This window comes from Tursiops truncatus, chromosome 12 (genome assembly GCF_011762595.2).
Source record: "Tursiops truncatus isolate mTurTru1 chromosome 12, mTurTru1.mat.Y, whole genome shotgun sequence".
Lineage (NCBI taxonomy): Eukaryota > Metazoa > Chordata > Mammalia > Artiodactyla > Delphinidae > Tursiops > Tursiops truncatus.
Window position 1 is genome coordinate 62,262,123 of NC_047045.1, and position 21,276 is coordinate 62,283,398.

Consider the following 21,276-nt stretch of genomic DNA (forward strand, 5'->3'; position numbering starts at 1 on the left):
TCATTTTCAACTGTGGAACTACAGCATGTATAAATCTTCCCAGGACTGAGTTTGGCCTGGTTGTTTTTTATGTCATGAGAAAGTTGATAAACTTCCTTGCCTCAGTTTTCCCTTTTGACAAATGACAATAATTTCTCCGTTGATATCAGGAAAAATCAACTCACAGATCTGGAAATGATGGTTCATAGGAGCTTTGTTATGTTATAAGAATGTGCTGTGTTTGGGACAGTTGAGGAGCACTTCGCTGTGTTTTTAACAGGGGGTACCACGCCACAAACATACCTAGGATCCCTGTGGAGGATGGGACTCCGATAACTCCGTACACTAAGAATACAGGATGCACTCTTCCTTAGGGGAATATGTTGGTAGATATTTGGAAAGTGATGGTTTGCTTTAGAAGAACGAATGTGAGCATGTGTTTATGCATTTGAAGTTTTGGCTAGCCCTGTGCATGGAATCCTGACATGCCATTGTTGGTGAGAGATGGGGGCCTAGATGGAAAAGCAATACCAAAAAGTACCTCTCTTTTTTTCTCGTGGAAAAAGACTAGGAAATCAAAACTCGGCTAATCTTGTTTTTAATCATTTATGCAGAAACCTTTTTTAAGTTGCCTGATGATCTAAAATGAACATTATTAAAAAATAATGCTCTGGGCAAGGATTGGAAGGGATTAAAAAAACAACAGTATTGGTCTCTAGTAAACAACGAATACTTAGGAAAGAGAAGGAAACCAATGAGACTGACGTTTATGTGGCATTTGGGAGATGGATGCCCAGGGAAATGGGTCCTGGTCAGAAAAAATGAGGTAATGCTAAAGCCATCCCATATTTCATGTGAGCACAAGAAAAATGGAAAAACCCACCTGGGCAGAAAACTTAACTGTGACACTTCAACTTCTACTGCTCTGGTTTGTTTCAGTATATTAAATGATTAAAATGCATGTTTCAAATCACGCTTTTGGTAAAACTACTTAATTTAACAGATGTTATTTAGCATGTCTGTAGGGATATGTGTGTATTATTCTTTATATTATATACTAGCAGGTGTCTAATTCCTGAAAAAGCAATACTACAGAGAGAAAACAAAACCCCTGTAACTTTTAGTCACTTAAAAGCTACATTTTTCTGGATGTTATGAAGTTGAGCTAACTGAGTCTTAATGTGCCCCTGGACCCCTGCCTCACCCTTTGTGGAATATATCTCAGCAGCCATGCTGCTTCCCAGGGAGACTGTCCCTGCTTTGTTGGTCCCTTCATCCTGCCTTCCAGGAGGCCAAGCTCTATTTCAACACCTCCCCACAAGCTATCTGTTTACCTTCTCTTCTTCCTTCCCTGCCTCCCCAGCCTCAAGGAGATGAGGGGCTCACACTTTCTGACATGGACATAAAGCCATTATCGTTCATATACGCAGCATGGGGCCATATGTTGAAACCCCAAAGGCAAGTTGCTTCACTTTCCAAATTGTCTTATTGTTTCTCTCATCTTGTTGCTGAGGCTGCATTTCCTCCTCACATCAAGTTTCTGTGCCATTCTCACCGTAACAGCGTGATGGTGAGGGTAGAATATTTCCAAAAGCCTGGAATCTTTCCACTTTTAGAAGGAGATGGTTTAAACTGTCTTCATTTTGAGTACAGGGGTTGAAGTAGAAAACACCAAGACACATGGTGGTCTCTCTCTCTTTCCCTCCCTCCCTCCCTCCCTCTCTTTCTGGAATCTGACCCTTGCCTCAGAATCCTCAAACAATTTATGCTTTGACGACATGGGACAGTTTACTGTTCATCAACATGCATCAATTGGTGCCCTACCTCTGAGCCTTGCCTTATGCTTAGAATGTCTTTTTTTGGCTTCGGCCATTGAAAATTTTTATTCAAATACAAAGTCCAGCTCAGGCATCCCTTTCTCTGTAATGACTTTTCTGATCTCCATCCCCACCCCCAAATCTTCTCCCACAGTCATTTATTCCCTCTCCTTTACTCTCTTTGCCTGTAGGAACTTAACATCTTACACTTACAGCACACAGTTTTTTGCCATGCTAGTAACTAAAAACAGGAAAATTAAATACTATAACATTCTGTGTCTATTTCAACTGCTTGTGATAACAGATAAATGAGTTTACATTTCTAAAAACCATGAACTTGCAGAACTTCTGAAGAGAACCAACAGTCCAGAGAACTTTAGAGATGGATGTCACCGTTCTTAATAAGTTGAATTTAACTTTAAAAGTTCCAGCTTTTTTTTTCCTTAGTGAAGGGCATCATTATTTGTCCTCATACTCCTTAGTCAAGACTGGAACTTTGTTTCTCATAAGGGAAATAGAAAAGTGTTCTGAGATTTTGCTTAGGTAATAAAGGGAGAGAGCAAAAGGATTTATGGAAAAATAAATGCATACATATGTATTCATGAGAGATGTTTAAGATGAAATATACTGAACTGTGAGTGATGGAAGACAGACAGGAACAGAGTCCCCTGAAGAGAGCAAGGACAAGCTAGGGAGGAGGAAGTGGGAACATCTTTGCTGGAGACTAAAGCGACTTTTAAAGCAATAGGTTGGAGGAGGGAATGGGGGATGATAGGAGGAAGAGAGGCTCTTCAAAGTCACACCTCCGGATGCATGCTTCTAAGCGTGCCCCCAGGAGCTGGACATGGGCAGAGGCACTGCTTGCCCTGGAGAGGGACTCTGGAACGTATCGGCATGCCCAAGGTTGGAGTGTCAGCTCAGTTCATTACCCCTTACCCAAGTATTTAATTGTATTAATACTCACATCATTTTCCCTCTATGAAGCAAACAAAGGATGGTCTAACTGTCTAGTTAACACAAACGAGGGGAATAATGAGCTAGAGACTAAACAACTTGTCCAGACCTTGACATTGTGTCAGAACCAGACCATCTCAGTCATCCAAGTCTCATCCACAGAACTGACATGATTGAGGCACAAGCTGGGTAATTTCAATTTAAACCAAGATATTGTTTTACTGATTACATGTAGCTGGACAAACACGGAGGCTGTGGATGCAATATGAGCCTTGGTCAAAGCAGAAAAATAATATTACCATGGAAAATAAGTCAAAGAATTGTGCCTCCTTTACATTTTTAAACTCATTCTGTGGGCTTTAGTTTTAGGTCCAAGTTTCCAGTGCTGAGAAGATTCCCAGGGGGAGATTATCCATCTATTACCAATAGAAAATAAGCTTCAAAGCATGGTGGTCAGAGCGTGCCCAGAAGTGGGGAGTGAGGAGAGGGAAGAAGGATGGGGAATAAATAAACGGTTTCTTAAATGCTCTGAGTGCAAATATTATTCTAATTGTGATTCTAGTCAGCAACCTAAGACTAGACATCCCCTAGCAGGACTTGGTCTTAGTTGAATAAATAATTTGACTTCAGAATTCAACCAAATACCTGCAAACTCTGCAGCTGTGGAACTTACCATTCATTTTGGTATCTCTGGTCTAAATTTTACATTATGTTTTACTTATTTATTAAGCTTGTTTCCATTTCAATAGCCTTTGGTTACAGAAATGTATAAAGCACACACCTCCCTCAAAAGAAAAAAGCATTCATTTTCCCCATAGCCATTGTAACTTGTCCTGTCTTCAAGAAGAATAAAAATATCAGAAATTTGCTTTATACTGAACCCTAAAAATCAAACAGCTTCGGAAGGGAAAATCTCTGAAACAATTCACTGATTCCAGAACTATACAATTCAGATTGACAAAGAGGCTATTTTTAAATATCTCAAGTGTCAAGCATGATATAAATTAAATATGTTGAAGACTGAACACTTTTATTATTATAAATCAAGGAGCATTTATTAGACGTGTAGTGTATACCAGGGACTGTGGTAGGCACCAAAGATTCAGGGGGCAATCAAACTTAGTAAGAAGAGAACAATTATGAATTTATGAATCAGAATTCTATCTAGAACTTCAGTGTGAAAACAAGCATTTGTTAGTTTCAACCTCTATGTCAACTGAAAGTACTGGCTATAAAAATTGGCCAGTAAAATTCAAAAACACTAGTAAAAACTTCAAGCGCACTTTCAAATACTCCTCAATATTAATGATTTCATTCAAAGCAGGACAAATTGCTTTGATCAAAGAATCAATTAGTCTTAATAGTAGATAACTTGACATTAATTCAAAGCATTTTTCTATGTTCTTGTAGACATTAGCCTCCACTCATCCTGTAAGCTATCCTAGATAATAACCATTGACAAGTCAATCCATTCTTTAAATGTGAATGCAAATTTGAGTGAAAACTGGGACACGTCATCACTCCTTGAACTAAACCTGTGCTTCACCAGACCTCCTAGTTTTCATAAATGGCATCACTCCTGCAGAAACCCAGATTCAAAACTGCTCCCTCGTACTTCCCAGTTCATGTGGATTACATAACCCTTCACTTGTTCATTTAAAAAAAAACAAAAACAAAAAACCGCTCCCACCGGTTCTCCAATTCCATAGAATAGGTTAAGAGTGTCGTTGGCAGAGTTGAGATTTTTTTAATTTTAAGTCCTGCCTCTCTCTTATGGACTGTGTGAACTGTGCAAATTACTTCACCTCTCTGTGCCTCTGTTTCCCCTTCTTTTAAAAAACAGGGGAATAACAGCAGCACCTTTGCAAAAGGTGAGGATTAAGTGAGATAATACAAAACAGTGCCTAAAAAAGAGCCTACATCCTACCACAGGCTCAGCAAGTGCTCACTAGCATAATTACTGATATCGCTGCTATTTCCTCAACAACTTACTCACATTCATTGCTTTCTTTCTATTCAGTTACATGGCCCTTAGCCAAACCTCACGTTGTTTGGTCTAATCTTCCAATAGCCTCCAACTCCAGTACTCTCTCCACCCCTCTTCTTTCTCCTCCATCATTTAGATCAATAACATCAAAAGAAAAATCAGAATAGATCTCTCCCCTCTTCAGAATCCTTCAATGATTTTTCCATTGTCTGTAGAGAAAATCCAAATTCTACCATCCTGCATTCAAAGCACTCCACACTCTGAAACTAGCTAACTTTTACCACCTGACTTGTCACTTATATTCCACCCGGATAGGACAAGCATCCCACAGCTTCCTACGTGCTTTCTGCTCACTGTTGCCAATGCCTAAAATTACTTCCCTCCATGTCCCCAACTTCTGCCATCTTTTAAGACCTCACTCACACGCCGTTCCCCACACAAAGCCCTTCTGAGATTACCGAGGAAGGGTGTGCCTTTCTCTTCTGAAGTCTTAAAGAATTTTCTTTGTATTTATTTCACAGGCAAACCACTTTATTTTATTATAATTAATATACATTTTCTTCCTCCCCTCCTAGACTTTCAGCTTTTTGAGAATCTGGAGAACATTCTCTTTTCTTTGTGTTCTCCCTATCATCTTCCACATGTCAGCCACTCAATACACTTTGATAAGTGAAAAAAAGAAAATTATCAGAAGGAATAAAATAGCTTATGAGTTGCCATTAAACGCATGAATGAACATTGTTTTCTAGGCACGATTACTTAAGAAATATGAATTCTATTTCTTGCTTTTGATGGAGTCATTTTTAAACTTACATTCTGGCAGAAGATCAGTATTAGTCATTACGGCTTTTAAAGTAAAAGAAAAGAATACACAAGAGTGGATGTCAGAACCATTTAAAAGGTATAAAGTATGTGCAAAACTAATACGAGACAGTTCTCTCTTCCTATAGAAGAGTTGTCATTTACTGATAATTACCAAATTTTAGAGTAATGCATGTAAATTATGCCTGCTTTTATATACTTTTAAAATAATTACTCTGTTCATAAATCTTGGAACATTTTACATCAACTAAAGTTTCAAAAGTTGCTTCTTTTACAGATAACAGTCTGTATATGCCTCAATGTAATTTCAAAAATAGAATGCAGAAGGTGTGTGTTTACCCGGCTCTACAAATGAGCTTTTGAGGGCATGGAGCTGAATAGAGGATGTTATTCCCATGTCCTCTGCTCTTTGCCTGGAAACAGCTTCTCTTTTCTTTTTTCTTATTTTTTTTAACAAGACTGGTTTCACTGAGCAGCAAAGCATTGACTTTTGCATCTAATTTCTAAAAGGAAAACGTTAGAAGCTTTATTGTTAAAAGACCAAAAGCAACTCAAAGTGTGTGCCCTCTCCTATTATCTGATATTTTCTCTCTTTAATTATCAGTCTACTTCATAATACATAGTAGTGCGTATCACCATATCAAAAATATGATAGGGAGCAAAGTTCAAAGTACTTGTGATTTAATACAATGCTCTAGCCTAGATGTACACACAATGTAGACCTTATTCTTTGTTTTTCTATTTATCTCTCTCTGCCTTTCCATGGATTTCTATTTAGAATTGACTTCCATCTCCAAAATGTTAAGAGATCACCCCAAGAGTTTGGATTTGTATCTGTGCACTTGTCTCAGATTTCCTCAAAATACAAAATTATCAGAGACCCTTCCTTCAGAGTACTTCTCCTCACCTAAAATATCCACATGGCATGATATTTTATAGATTATAAAGCAAGCCCCTGTCCTGAACATTTTGTTATTCTTGGGCTCTCACACAGTGCTAAGGGAACACGACAGTCTGTATCATTAGTAACAAGATAAAACCTAAAAGTCAACCTTGTATGCAATTGGAAGGCATACTTGACAAAGGCAAAGCAGGGTTTAGCTGTGTATGGCCTTAAAAGGAGTCCAAGGGTCCAGGACTACTCCAGAAAAACAAAATCCCTAGAAAGAAAAGGACAGATTTCAAGAGAGATTGAGTAGGATGCGGTTGCACGTACCCGGTAGTAGAAATTGAAAGGTGAAGAATCCAGAAAATTGTAAAGTAAAATCGCGGTGAGAGATACAATGGGAATGAATGTAAAACTTTAGTCAGGGTATTTTAAAAGAAAATTCAATAACCAAGAGTAATAGGACATACAATGTAATCGTTAGACCTTTTCCCATTAAATCTCCAGATGTTCCTCGACCTCTGGAATTAAAGCCAAAGCACAAGATTCTCTTTCTTGCTTCCTTCTCCATCTCTTTTTTGGATGGCACAGAAATCTACAGACTTGATGAGCACTTAGGAAAACCCAAAGACATACTCATTTAGAGGATCGGTGACAAAAAATGTATTCAGAAAAGTAAATAGAACTTGCTGAAGAAAATGATTGAGAAAGAAAAGAGAAGGAGACAGGTGGGGCCAAGCATAGAGCACCAAGGAGAAGGAAGTGAGGTGAGGACACTGCGAAGAAATTGGATCCGAGTGTAAGAAGAGGAATCAAAAACACATACAGAAATGAAGAGGAAACAGTCACTGTTAAAAACATCTGTCACAGGGATCTCAAATTCCCACACTCAAATGTACAATACATGTAGCCTGTTTCTTTTCTTCAACTAATCAAAGCTTCCTTGAACCCACCCTAATGAGGGGTAAGAAAATTTGAACTCGCTAGTTAACGAGGTGGTGGTCAGTCTTTTCTGGATTAAATGACTTCTTTTGAATAAATACTTTCCTTCCCCTTACTCCTCTCCAGGGTACTATGTGGTGAATGTGTCTTGGGCTCCCGCACACTCAACTGAATGTTTCGACCACACGCAACATAAAGTGCCGGTCTGAGACGGGGAAGCATGTCCATCTGACCACTGGGCTCTGCCTTTGCTTCTCTTCCCACAGTTCTTCAGGGTGTCAGGAGTAGATGGCCTTACTCTGTGCCATATCCTCTTTTCCAGTAAGAAGCCTCAACGTGGAAGGGACAAGAAACCGTATCCACAGCCTACCTCTCAATGTTAATGAGACCTGACAAATGACTGTAGAGAGTCTCTTTATCTTTCCACAAAGACCAGTTATTAAGATCATTGTTCTGCTACAAACTCTCTCTCTCTCTCTCTCTCTCACACACACACACACACACACACACAAATGAAAACAAACAAACAAAAATGAAAACCCTTACTCTGAAGATGAAATTATGAATATTGACTCACTCTCCTTTCCTTCTTGCTATAGCATTCCTAATCATCCCTAATGGTTGCCTCTGGTGGGACGGATGGGGAAGATACACACAAGAGAGGGCAAAAGAAAAATCACATGGATATATTTCCAAAAACATGCTCTCCGTTATCCACTGGTTGTGCTACCATGTGCTGAGCCCTGTACTTGAGTACCGCATGCTCAATATTATTTATTTTAGTTACATTCCCATGCATGTGCCGAACCCAATCATTCTCCGCTTTCTACTCCCTCTTTCACGTTTTCCAAAAATATGCATGTGCATTTCAGTAACCATCTCAGGACTATGACACTGAAAAGTTCAGGTGAATGATCGTAATGCACAAAGCAGGATGTGTACAGTCACACCTTTATGATCAGGTTCCACATTGAAAGCTGAGGTTTTCTATCTAATGCAAATGAGGATTGTCGTCATAATCATACAGTGCATTGTACTCTGGTCAGGTCTGCTACATTATCATCGCTTAAATGTGCTAATTGGAAATTTCTAGAGTTCTTCTCCTTTCTCTGCACCTTGGCCCCTAGGGAGAAGATGGGGTGGGAGGCATGTACTGGTAGAAAGAACAGTAGCCTTACATATGATAACAGGGATCAATTTTTTTTTCAAGTGTCATCATAGGAGCCATTATTGCCTCCTTTGTGGTAGCTGGTACACAGAAACTGCTGTCTCCTTCCCTATCCTCTCTGTAACTCACCTGAGGTTTAGGTACACCTATCTTTTTTGCCCTTGTTATCTCTCTTGAATATTAGTTGAGGTCTGCACTGTTTTTCTTGGATCGATCCCTAATTCTACAGTAGAACAAAAGAAAGTATTTCCTTGTCAATTAAATTGGTATATAAAATCAAGAATTGTGAATTCACTGGACTTTATAAACTCTAAAGCAGATGATTTCTGCCCTCTCTCATCCTAAATGCCCTATTCTTTGATTTGGTGATAAATGCACCTAGAATGTGAATAGACAAAATTGGACTAAAACAAATTTTGCTTTGAAAATATTTTTGAAAATGTCTCCAACACTCCAAAAATAATTAGGAACATTCTAGATCACAGAATAGAAAATGATGTTTTGATGTTACATACAAGTATTTAGCTTATTCTACCATACAATAAGTATCAGTTGAATGGGAATTTATTCCCCATTTAGAAATAGAAGAAATTGAGACCTATATTTACTGGCTGTTTATTCAAGATACTTAGAAAAGGAAGTAAATAATTCAAATTTCTAGGTTTATTCAATTATTCAATTGAATAATTATCTTTTGAGTGTCTACCCAGTGTGCAGCATTGTTGATGTACCAGGGAGGAAAGCAGAAGGAAGAGCGATCACGACCTGTTAGAACACACAGATCTATAAGTAACTTACTGATACCGAGGCAGAATGGCATATGTTTTAAGATACAGTAGAAATAATACTCTCTGGGAACACTGAAGAAAGATTAAGACTGCTTATTCAACTAAGATTTTTAGTGATTATCATGCGCCAGACACCGTTTTGGTTCCTTAAAAAAATAAAAATTCATGAACCAAGAAAGTTGAGGTAAATGGATGAATGAATGGTTGGACAGACAGTCACAGGTAGATAGATAGGGCAGGCTAGGTAGGTGACATATGTTACACTGGAGGTAGCTACACAAAGTCTGTGCCAACACACAAGGGAGCGATTAATTTTCTCTGTATTATGGATGGTAAAGAAGTTTTCAGAGAGGAGGTTATTTTGAGGTGCCATTCAAAGTAAGTTATATTTCTCCAAATGAAGAAGAAATGGAGGACATTTCAGGAAAAAGAAATAGTAGGACCAAATGCAAGAAATTCTGGGCAATGCCAAGTTGTGAGATATGAAGTATATCAGGAAGACGGCTAGGGATGAGACTAGAAAGGCAAACTGGGGGACAGGTTACCAAGGGCTTCATCTGCCTTTCTAAGGAGTATTTCCTCCAGGCAATGAGAAGGCTTCAAATAATTTAAGTGGGAAGTGATAAATTTTAGTTTCGAAAGGTCGCTCTAGCAACAGTGGCTGGTGGAGAGCTGGACTTGGGGTAAGGATACCAATGGATTTTTAACCATCAGTTTGGTGTTCATTGACCGTATTGGGTAGATATTGAGAATTTTGAGACGATGAATATTTTTTCTTTAACTTACAAACCAACTTTCCCAAGTGCTATAGCATTTAACAGGAAATAATACACAAATCATCAAGCCAACACCCTGTACCACCTGATACCAGCCTGTCCTGAAGGATTTACATCCTTAATGTTCTTTCATCCAGACCTCCCATTCAAAGTCGTGCTCATCTTTTCCCCAAATTCAAAACCTGACACAATTTATCCTCACAATCTCAGAACAGCCTATCCCTCCTAATTTGTCAAGTCACGTTTCTCCCTGAATTCAGGTTGCCATTTTTTTTAAGCAAACTGTTCTTTCAAGAGAAAACGTATAAGAAAAACACAATTCTTATGTAGCTTATAATGTATTGAGTTAGGTAAAACTACTTCCTCAAATATAAACCAAGTGTAACAGATAATCCATGAGGACTGGACGTTAACTCATCCCTCTCTAGAGTGACCTACAGAGGCTTTGTGTGGACTGGTCATTACAACTATGTCTTTAAAATGGTTAAGATCTCAACAAGGTGTAACAAGGTGACTTTCTTGGTGAATTAACATGAATGTAGGTACAGAAGCAGAAAATCACAAGAAATGATGGAGAAATGGAGATTAGTCAAATTAACTTGGTCTGATGTTTGGCATAAAGAATACAGAAAAATGGAAAGACATGACATTGATAAGACCAGGTTGCCCCTGAACAAGAAATGTTAATTTTTGCAGAACCATTGAAAACTGTTAAGTGGAAAGTAGAGAATTCTTTGCATTGTATAATAGAAAGTGCCTTTAAGATCTTCTAGTTAAACCACTGCATTTTCTTCAGTAAGAAAATTAAATGTACTTGGAGGTTACACAACATGCTTGGAGACAATTCGAGGTTCCTTGATGTACAGCCGTGCTGTTGACTCAGTCATGCTTTCTGCCGTGGTCTAAACTTTAAGTCTCCCCACTCCAAAAATGCCTCTCTACATGATAATCTCTCTAATTCTAATTTTCTGTCCTTTTCACTGCCGAGCGCCAACATCTCTGTGATTGCGTTCAATAGCGTGTGGTGTTCATCTTACACGAACAAGAGTTCGTTATATATGTACCCGTAAACGCATACTTAACGTGTGTATGTATACACATCTTTTTCTTGTTTTCATACTTTGACTGTGAATTGTGGTGGGGGACATATCCCAAGCCCTCTCTTTGTGAATTTCCCCATCTAGAGGGCCTGCGATGCACTGAAAGGTGAGTTGTTCACCAGGAAAGAATACTAGAGCTGAGAATTTAAACAGGATCGTGGGGTTAAAGGAAGTTACATATGAGATAAATAGAGATGGTAGCTGCTGGTTGCTAAAACCATCATAAATGAGATGCTTCTGTGATCCTGTTCCATGGTTCTTCTTTCCGCCTGTCGCTTGGAGATAGAGTTGCAGGGGGGTGTGGGCCAGACAGAGCCAGTACGTGTGGCTGTTGGAAGCTTGGGTCTGCAGTGCATTTGCCCATAAACCATTGAGGGTTAACCTCTCAATCCCTCGGGCTGTCTTTGCAAACACGGTGCCAAGCTCAGAAAGCAAGTTGAAGATTTAGCAACGTTTAGGCAAGATCTGATGAAGCTCATCCCCAACCGCCCTTTTTTTTCTTTCCTGCTTCTAGAAGGTGTTTGTGTTTCCAGAGGAAAAGTGTAGGCTTTCGAGGCTGTTCTTCCTCCTTTTTCCTCTGAAGCTGTCTGCCTTCTCTCAGCAGCCTCCTTGGCAACCTGCATTTTACCAGGCACAGCCTGCCTGCTTCTTGTCACCCAAATAAGGTAATAGTTAGAAACACAATTGAAGGGGCTTCTTTTTAATGAATAATAGACCTCGTTCCATTAAAAATAAGACCCTACTCTGAACCATTACAGAAACTTTTTCTGATGTTTAAGAAGAAATGTCAGTGACTATGGGGGAGTGGTGGCGGATAGAGCTTTGTGATGTCGTTCATTATTTTTACTTGGTGCTCCCTGTACCTCTGGCTCTCCCTGAGACAGAAACGGTGAGATGCCATAAAATAACCCTCTCTCGAAGTATATTTGGCCTGACAGGAAACAGGAAATACCAGAAAAGATCACAAGAAAAGCTGTAATCATAAGATTTCTAGCCTAATTCTTTTGACGTCAGCAGTTTAGATAGGTCAGATAAGCAATCACAAGCATCCGTGAGCGCTAGAGTGCCAATCCAAATACCCCAAGTGCATCTTCAACCCTTTTGAACTCTCGCATTGTTGTTCTGCCCCTGCCCTCTTCTCTTTCCCCCCAAGAAGCATATCCTGAAATTGTGAATTATGGATGAATGTCAACATGAAGGTATTCAAAGATATTACACAGAGCCTCTATATTGGTCCTATAGTCAATTCAGCTTGCTTCGTGCATTGTAAATCTTGGATGAAGCTGACGGTTAGTAAGACGTAGGAAACTAACTGGTTTGTCTCAAAATGAGTTTGCTTCCCAAAGTTTAACATTTCCAATCTTGACAGCTAAGCCTTGGCTATGAAATGTCTCTGATAATATGCTAAAAGATACATTACTGTACCCAAAATATGCCAAAGTATTCAGTAACTCCAGTCATCATTACTATCACCTTTCTTTGGGCACCACCACCTCCATTCCACAGCAATAAAATATGTAGGGGTTGGTTAGATATAAATGACATGGGGAATAAATTCCCCTATGAAAAGTTTTCATAAGTTCAGAAGCAAAACTATGGAACTCAACCATTAGATCATAAGCAGAGGTACATGTATGGGCTGCTCCGAGGATGAGGTAAGAGAGTAAATCAAGATTTAAATCAATATTGCATTACATGTAAATTTAAAATAAAAAAGGTTGAGAATAAGAACTTATTTATATAACATCTATTTCTAAAAAGATTTGTAAGCTTCTAAGAAGGTTATAATAAAACATAAGGACCCAAAGACATAAAACCATCCTGTCCTGATAAAAAACAAAAACCATACAGTAAAGTAAGAGGGAAAGAGAACAAATATGCAAAGTAATTGAGCAAAACTGAGATCTGAACTTACCAGCAGGCAAGGTAAAATGGGAAACGGGGTGGTTAGAGCGTTCGTTGTAGCTGGGAAAAAAAAAGTTTTTCCTGGCTTTGGGTATGTGGAGCAAGTTTTGACAAGAGCTCTCTGTATAATAATGGAGGATGTCCTTCCAAGGAGTTTGATATGCAGCTGTGAAGAGGTGCCTCACCACGAGGGAGTTTTACAGACTTTCTCAGTGAAAGATGGTTCCATAGAGACCATTCGTTGGGAGCCAAAAGTGAGGTGGCCTCATTGTGGCTTTGGGGTGGTCTCACATAATAAGGAGTCAGACATAAAACAGGGTCAAGAACATGTGTAAAACTGTGAGGAGTGAGAATGAAAGCATGTAGCTTCAGCGAAGGGTTCAGCTCTTGTGAATGTATTAAGTTAGGTCATAGCCCCTGGAATGTCAAACAGTTCTACCAGTCTCCTAATGGTCATACCTGCCATTATAATCATTAAAATGGAAAGAGAAAAATTAAGAAGCAAATTCCTGCTCTTAGATGGTAGAAGTGTTTTTATATTTGTCTCTGGTTGTGCCGGACATTTGGCTCTAATTAAATACACATCGATAAGGGGTCCTAATTAACTCATAGGTGAGTCTTGACTCTTTACCAGGTTTTTTACCTGATACGCTTTACTTTGAGTACCACAAGTAAGCCCTTTATTTCATCAGTGTTTCTACAGTGTATGAACCCATGTAGACAACTCAAAACATACATGTTGTATTAAAAGTTCAGAATTAATAATATCTGAATGCATATTTCATTTTATTTGAAACCACTTCCCACACTTCGCCTAGCATTCTGCTCAGTCAAAATCATTTTAATACTTCCCAAGGATTCAGACAACTGGAAAGAATGTATGTGTCTATATTAAAAAGAATGTATGTGTCTATGTGTCTATATAAATACTATATTCAAGGAAGCACAGTAAGTATTGAAAACAAGTGGATTGGGCTTCCCTGGTGGCGCAGTGGTTGAGAGTCCACCTGCCAATGCAGGGGACGCGGGTTCGTGCCCCGGTCCGGGAAGATCCCACATGCCGCGGAGCGGCTGGGCCCGTGAGCCATGGCCGCTGAGCCTGCGCGTCCGGAGCCTGTGCTCTGCAACGGGAAAGGCCACAACAGTGAGAGGCCCGCGTACCACAAAAAAAAAAAAAAAAAAGTGGATTTATTCCTACTCAGTGCAAAAGTGATGAGCAGCTGGGTATTAAGTGTATTGAGAGGTGCAGTCCTGACATCTTTTCTGAGACCACTTCCAAATAAACTTACCGAGGAAGGTTACCAGTGTATGTTGGGGCAGATTAATGTCAGAAAGAAAACAGGCTTTTGCTTTGTCCAAGTATAATATACCAGACGATGATCTTGCAAGGAAAAGAATAGAAGACTGAAAGATGAGGGGAAGCATAACTGAGCAGGGTAACACCTGCTTTCTGAAAAGAACAATGGGGTTTAAAAAGGAAGAAAGAGGCCTGAGCTAGATAATGCCAAAGGTGGCACAGAAAATAGAGGAGGTGGAGTCTGGATGCAGTAGAAAGGCTTGTTACATATACTATATCTTCTAACTTCTTAGAGCTGAGCTGCGCTTCCTCACAGCTCGCCAAGGTCAAGGTGAGCCCTTTATTATCAACAGTTGCTATACATTTGTATTAACAGTCTTTGCCAAACTAACCAAGTTGAATAACTTTGCACTTTAATTGAAAACCAAGCTTAAACTAAGGACCGACCAACATGCATGCAGACAATGTGTGCGGTATACTCACTACTGTAAGATTACTTTGAATCAGGATAATTCTGGACCTACCTGTGAGGGTGCTGAGTTCTTTCTGTAGTCATTGTTGATATTTGCTATTGCCCCCCGCGAAGCTGAAATTTAAAGACTATAAAGAACTGCACTTCTCAGAGAGGCTTCAATTCTCAACTCCTTGGGGAATAGACTCCATTTTTATAGGGTTTATGCTTCTGGTTTATGTTCTTTTCTTTTAATCTTATGAAAAATTAATAACTGCCTACTACCCTACACTCCCCTTTAGCCCTGTCATTGGGGATACTTCTCTTTACTTCATTATCATGGTTAAAAGATGGGCTCTGGAGTCAGACTGCTTTGTATCTTTACTAAACTCTTTGGACCTCAGTTTTCTCGTCTGTAAAATGGAAATAACAATAGAAACTGATTTAGGTGCAGGATTAAGTCAGATGATCTCTGTAAAGAAACTAGCATACTCCTAGTACATAGGAAGTACTCTGTAAGTGTTAATGATTATTATCCCACACTGTTCTTATTTCTAATAATTACCCAGAAGTATTAAGGTAGCTTTTTAGTTTATCATTGAAAAAGCAGGGAGCACTTAATTAATATTCCCTCATCTAAGGTGCATTACTCTGAGTCATAAATAAAGTGGGAAGAAAAGTCATAGAACAGAACTTTGGCTTAATTATACTTGCAATTCCAGTGATACAATCTTGAAAGTACCCTTTACTTATCATTCTTAATCAAACTTTCATCCATTATACATCAGCATATACAATGAAAACTAATACTTCTAATCATGCAGTTGCCAAAATGTTGTGATTGATTTGGGGTGAAGAAATGGAATTTAAGTTTTGGTTGGGTCAAAGTACATGCAAAAGTAATTTCTAAAAGCACACTGAATTTGCCAGTATTCTTTTGTCAACTAAATCCTTAGCTAAAATGAGGTAAAATGTGAGAGGCTTGTGTTCTTATTTTTGAGTAGTCAATTATTTATGGCATGAATGGCCACTTAACATCAAAAACCTGTTTAATCACAAAGGGTTTTTTACTTGAACCTAGCCTCTAGATTACCATTTTGTTGGGACAACATCTACTTAAGACTTATTAATGCAAAAAGCCAATTCATAACAGGTTGCCCTTAGAATTCCAGCCACAGCTTTTTAGGAATCAAGACTGATCACTTTTGACAAGCAGCAGACCTATCCAAATTACCACAGGGAGAGAAACTTCTCAGAGACCAGGGGTTTTGTAAGGAGATCAACATAATAGCTCATTTCCTAATGAAACTGGCAGGAGTTGATGTCTTCTAGTTATGCCGAAGAAAAACCATTAGATTTCCTCATGAGATTTCAGAGGTCGGACGATCTTCAACTGGAGACAAAGGACACCCTGAAATCATATAACATCTGCTCTCCCCAAAATGTCCAAGGACACCTGAAAATATTCAGAACTACCAGCATGTTTGTTGAACAAAGACTGTGCCTCCACCCCACCTCCAAAGTCTGTTTCCTGGGAACCGAGCAGCAGGGTAGAAATAACAATCAAAGGGGATTAAGACAAAGAATATCTGGTTAATTGCTTTTAGGGGAATAGGACTAGTAAAAATTATCCCAGTTGTTCAGAATGAACAACTCATTTGTAGCCCTAGTATATGATATTCCAACATTTTGATCAATATTAGTTTCAGGAAGCTTATATACCTCACCTCTTATCAGCTCAAGTCTTGGTTGGTATTCGCTCGTGCTGTAAAACGTGGATTTGGGAAAGATGAAAGGGAGGGGCAGAGGGAAGAGGGATTTTCATAGGTAGTATTTAACGGAATGCAGAGGAAAACATACTATACCATGTTTATTTACTTTAAACGTCTACTAAACCAAAATGAATTCCATTTGAAAGAAAAAAGTGATGTACATAAAAAATCGTTTAATAGAATGTAAGGCTTTTAGGTTCTTCTACGAAAGTATCAGAAATAGGATTGGGAAGTCAGCAACCTAAATACACACAATCTACTTTTCAGATGCATGAATTATGAATGAGCCACCCTGAGCACTTGTTCAGCCTGAGCGGTGTTGACATGTCAGGTTGACCTGTGCTTTGGACCAGAGGTGGTGTAATAGTAACTTCACAGGGTAGGAATTAGAAGTGACTCATTGTTGAGGCAGAGAGAAGGTAGAAGAATGTATGCAGACTCCATCCCTGGCTCTGATCGCTCTGTAGTTCCTCAATGCAATTATGCAGAATTAATCAAATCCCTGGATGTGGAATCAAAAGGCACCTTCCTACTTGCTATGCAGATGTAAACGTTCCTCTCTCTGCACCACAGCCAGCCGAAGTGTGAACCGTGGAGATCGGAACTCTGGTGGAATCGTGCCAGGAGGGCACAGTCACTTGAAACCGAGCCCACGTTTGATTTAAGCTCAGAATGACAACTTTGGCAAGGGCTGGGGTAGGGGTGAGGGGGTGTTTTGCTGCATTTGATCAAGAAAAACCAAGGCACTAGGCATAAATTTCTCCATTTTAATTATGCAAACTCCAAGAACGTAGTGGCTGTTTGAATACTATCCTAAAGTCCACTTGATTAATCTCCCCAAATCATGCTTCTCAGTTTTCTTAACTATTTCACATTCAGGATTTTAGCTCTCACCTCCTCACAGTTGAAATAAATGAACTGCTTCCATAGATAAAAGGCTAAAATCTTATTTTTCAATTAAGAAAACAGTGATGATGCTATTAGGAACATTGAACATCACTTTACTGAAAGTATTTGCTATAAATTGATCATTCCCCATCTACCGAAACTTAGACCTCTGCCAAACTTGGAGAGGGATACAAAGAAATACAGATTACAACCCCCTCCTCTTGAGAATTTACAGTGCAGTTTGGAATCAAGAAATTGAGCATGAAACATTAAGTAGCAATTCAAACCCTTGTGTTCTGATGTAGAATATTAGTTTGAAAAATTAGAATGCATCAGAATCAAAATGAATCATTATTTTAAATTTAATTGATAAAAATGAATATCTAATTAATCCCTCCTTCTTCCTTAGCTAATTACCATTTTGCAGAGCTTTTTTCCTGAATAAGGGTTATTTCTAAATCTGGGTCATAACCCCAGACATTCATCCTGTCCCTAATTTTGATGGAGGAAGGGGTGATTCTTTTTGCTTACATTTGATTTATGTCATTTTTTTTCTCTCCCTGTGTTTTCTTCTCCACCTGTCTCCTCTGCCCTCTCTTCTTCACTGCCCATCTTAAGAAAACTTAATATATTAAAAGTCATATTTATAAATAAACAGCCAAATTAAGATAGATAGTGGCTTTATGTAAGAAGCTAACATGACAGATGAATGGATAAAAAGGTGTGGTGTATACATATATAATGGAATATTACTCAGCCATAAAAAAGAACAAAATAATGCCATTTGCAGCAACATGGATGGACCTGGAGATTATCATACCAAGCGAAGTGAGTCAGAGAGAGAAAGGCAAATACCATATGACATCACTTACATGTAGAATCTAAAATATGATACAAATGAACATACCTACGAAAGAAAAACAGACTCACAGACATAGAGAACAGACTTGTGGTTGCCAAGGGGGAGGGGAGGTGGGGGAGGGAAGGATTGGGAGTTTGGGATTAGCAGAAGCTAACTATTATAAATAGGATGGATAAACAACAAGGTCCTACTGTATAGCACAGGGAACTATGTACAATATGCTGTGATAAACCATAATGGAAAAGAATATGAAAAAGAACATATATATGTATAACTGAGTCACTTTGCTGTACAGCAGAAATTAAACACAACATTGTAAATCAACTGTACTTCAATAAAATTTTTTTAAAAAGAAGCTTACAAACAAGAACCTAAAATCACTTTATTAACAGAATAAGAAAGGCAATAAATTAGAGAAAAAGAATGAATTGTAAGAAAATATAAATTGTGGTAAAAAAAAAAAAAAGCTTATTATAATGGATTCCTTGAGATAGAGGTTTAGTGTGTGCAAGGAGCTTTCACATTTGTAGCAACTCCTTTAATCCTCATAACAACCAGTGAGGTAGATACAGAATTATTACTCCACTTCATGAACGGGAAACCGAAGCACATAGCTGATGCAAGGATAAATGAGAAATAAGTCTTTGGATATGGAGACAACATATAATGTCTTTCGATGGATGAATGGATTTTTTAAAATGTGATACATATATATTTATTTTAACATATATATATAAACATATATATGAAATTATTCAGTCTTAAAAAAACAAGGAAAGCCTGCCATTTGCAACAACATGGATGAACTTGGAGGACATTACGCTAAGCAAACTAAGCAAAACACAAAAAGAGAAGTACTGCATGATCTCACTTATATGTAGAATCTAAAATAGTCAAATTCGTAGAAGTAGAGTGTTAGGATGGTGGTTGGCAGCACCTGTGGGGAGAGGAAAATGGGGTGATGTTGGTCAAGGGGTACAACGTTTCAGTTACACACGGTGAAGAAATTCTGGAGATCTAATGCACAACACGGTGCCAACAGTATACTGTATTGTACACTGGAATTTGCTAAGAGGATAGATCTTAAGTTAAATCTTCTCAATACACACACATACGCATGATGATAGCCACATGGAGGTAATGGATATGATAATTAGCCTGATTATGGTGATCATTTCACGATGTATACATACAACAAAACATCAAGTTGTATATGTTAAATGTATACAATTTTTATGTGTCAATGAATCTCAATAAAGCTGTTTTTTACATTTAATAATAATAATAGTAGATGAAAAGGCTTTGAATAATACCTGCCACTGAGTAGGTGCTCAGTAAACTCCAGGTTTTATCACTCTACCACAGAGTAGGGACCGTAATCCTCTGCATCTGATTCCAAGTCTAGGGTTCTTTTCACTTCTCTGATACATTCTACTTCTATAAGAAAAGTAAAGTCCTTTGAGTTGTTTTGGTTGCTCTTTCAGGGCAAACCCCAGCGGGAGGATTGTCATACTGTTTCCTAGAACATGATGCTGTGCGTGGTGGCTGCCATGTAATAGATGCTCAATAATGATTTCTTGAATTCGTGAATGTAAATGAGTGACACAAATGACGGCCACCCTCTGTTTTATTTGACGCTTAAATAAATTCAGTTCTTAGCTAGTAGCATAACAAACAGCTTTACTTCCGAATGAATCAATGTTAGTGTTAATTGCATTGTTTACAGGGGAGTCTCATCAAGAGAATAAGAAATTCTGCACCAATTCGAGGAGAGTTGTTTTAGATTAGAGAGGCCTGAGAACTAGTCTAAAATCAGGAATTCTTAGGCAATGAACTTAACCTTTAATGACTCTTCTTCCTCTCTCCCTCCCCCGTCTAAGGAAAAAGGGGCTTGCCTGCCAAATCTGAAAGTCAGAGAGGTTGTGAAAACCAGGACAACAGTACCTCTCAATGTTTTCAGCTACTTAGCAATACCCCACAGAGGTCACATGAGATGTATTCAAACTCGACCACCCATAGGGTAGAAGCCATCAAACTCGTTCATCAAGCATTAAGCATTAAATGAGCATCTAATCCATGTTGGGCATTGCACCAGGCCCCAGGGGGTACAAAAATGACTAAGACTAGGATACTGCAGGCCAGCGATTGAGAATGCCGCCCAACGTTACCCAGCTTTGAATCCTGGTCTGTTGCTTACTACGTATGTGATTCTTGGCAAACTATCTAACCTCTTCGTCCTCAGTCTTCTAGTGTGTAAGTTAGCACAGTTCCTGGTACATTGCCAGACCTCAAACATGGGTTATTAGCATTACTGAACCAGCCCTTAAGGAGCTCATGGTCTAGTGAAAAGACAGAAATGGAAATAATAAAATACTATGTGATGCTTGTTGTGATAGAAGGCAAGGGTCTGTGAGAAAACAGAGGAGTGAAAGCTTAATGGCCTTGGAGGGTGCAGTGTGGTGATGAACTAAACTGTGTTCTAATGTTTTACATCCTCTCACCACCCTCATGAGGTAAATCCTATTATCCTATTTTGTGGATAGGGAAATGAAGCCACCAAGAGGTTAGGATAGTTGTCTTAAAGCCACACAGCTAGTGAGGCAGAATTTGAACTCACATTTGGGGTCTCTAGAGCCCACACTTAACCAGGGTGGCACAAAGCCTCTTTCCGTGGAGGATTTTCAGAGGATCAGAGAGCTGCCAAGTAAACAAAATAGAAGAAGCCCATTTTAGGCCTGAGAACAGCAGCTCTGGGGTCCTGAAAAGATCCCTTCCCTCCCACCACCCCCTCCTCTCCACCTCCAATGCCCAGCTAGGCTCTAGCCCAACCTCCAGGTCCAAACCCCTCTCGAGAGTGGATCTGCAGTCATTTCCAAGGCCCC

The 21,276-nt window shown here is 38.9% G+C and overlaps 2 protein-coding genes across 20 annotated transcripts in view; one reads left to right on the forward strand and one right to left on the reverse strand.

Annotated features, from left to right (window-relative positions):
* PDE7B (phosphodiesterase 7B) overlaps positions 1–21,276 on the forward strand; it is a 475,975-nt gene that overhangs the window by 326,955 nt on the left and 127,744 nt on the right. The gene's annotated exons all lie outside the window — the stretch shown is intronic.
* Positions 1–21,276, reverse strand: part of MTFR2 (mitochondrial fission regulator 2) — a 233,444-nt gene that overhangs the window by 34,637 nt on the left and 177,531 nt on the right. The window lies entirely within an intron of this gene.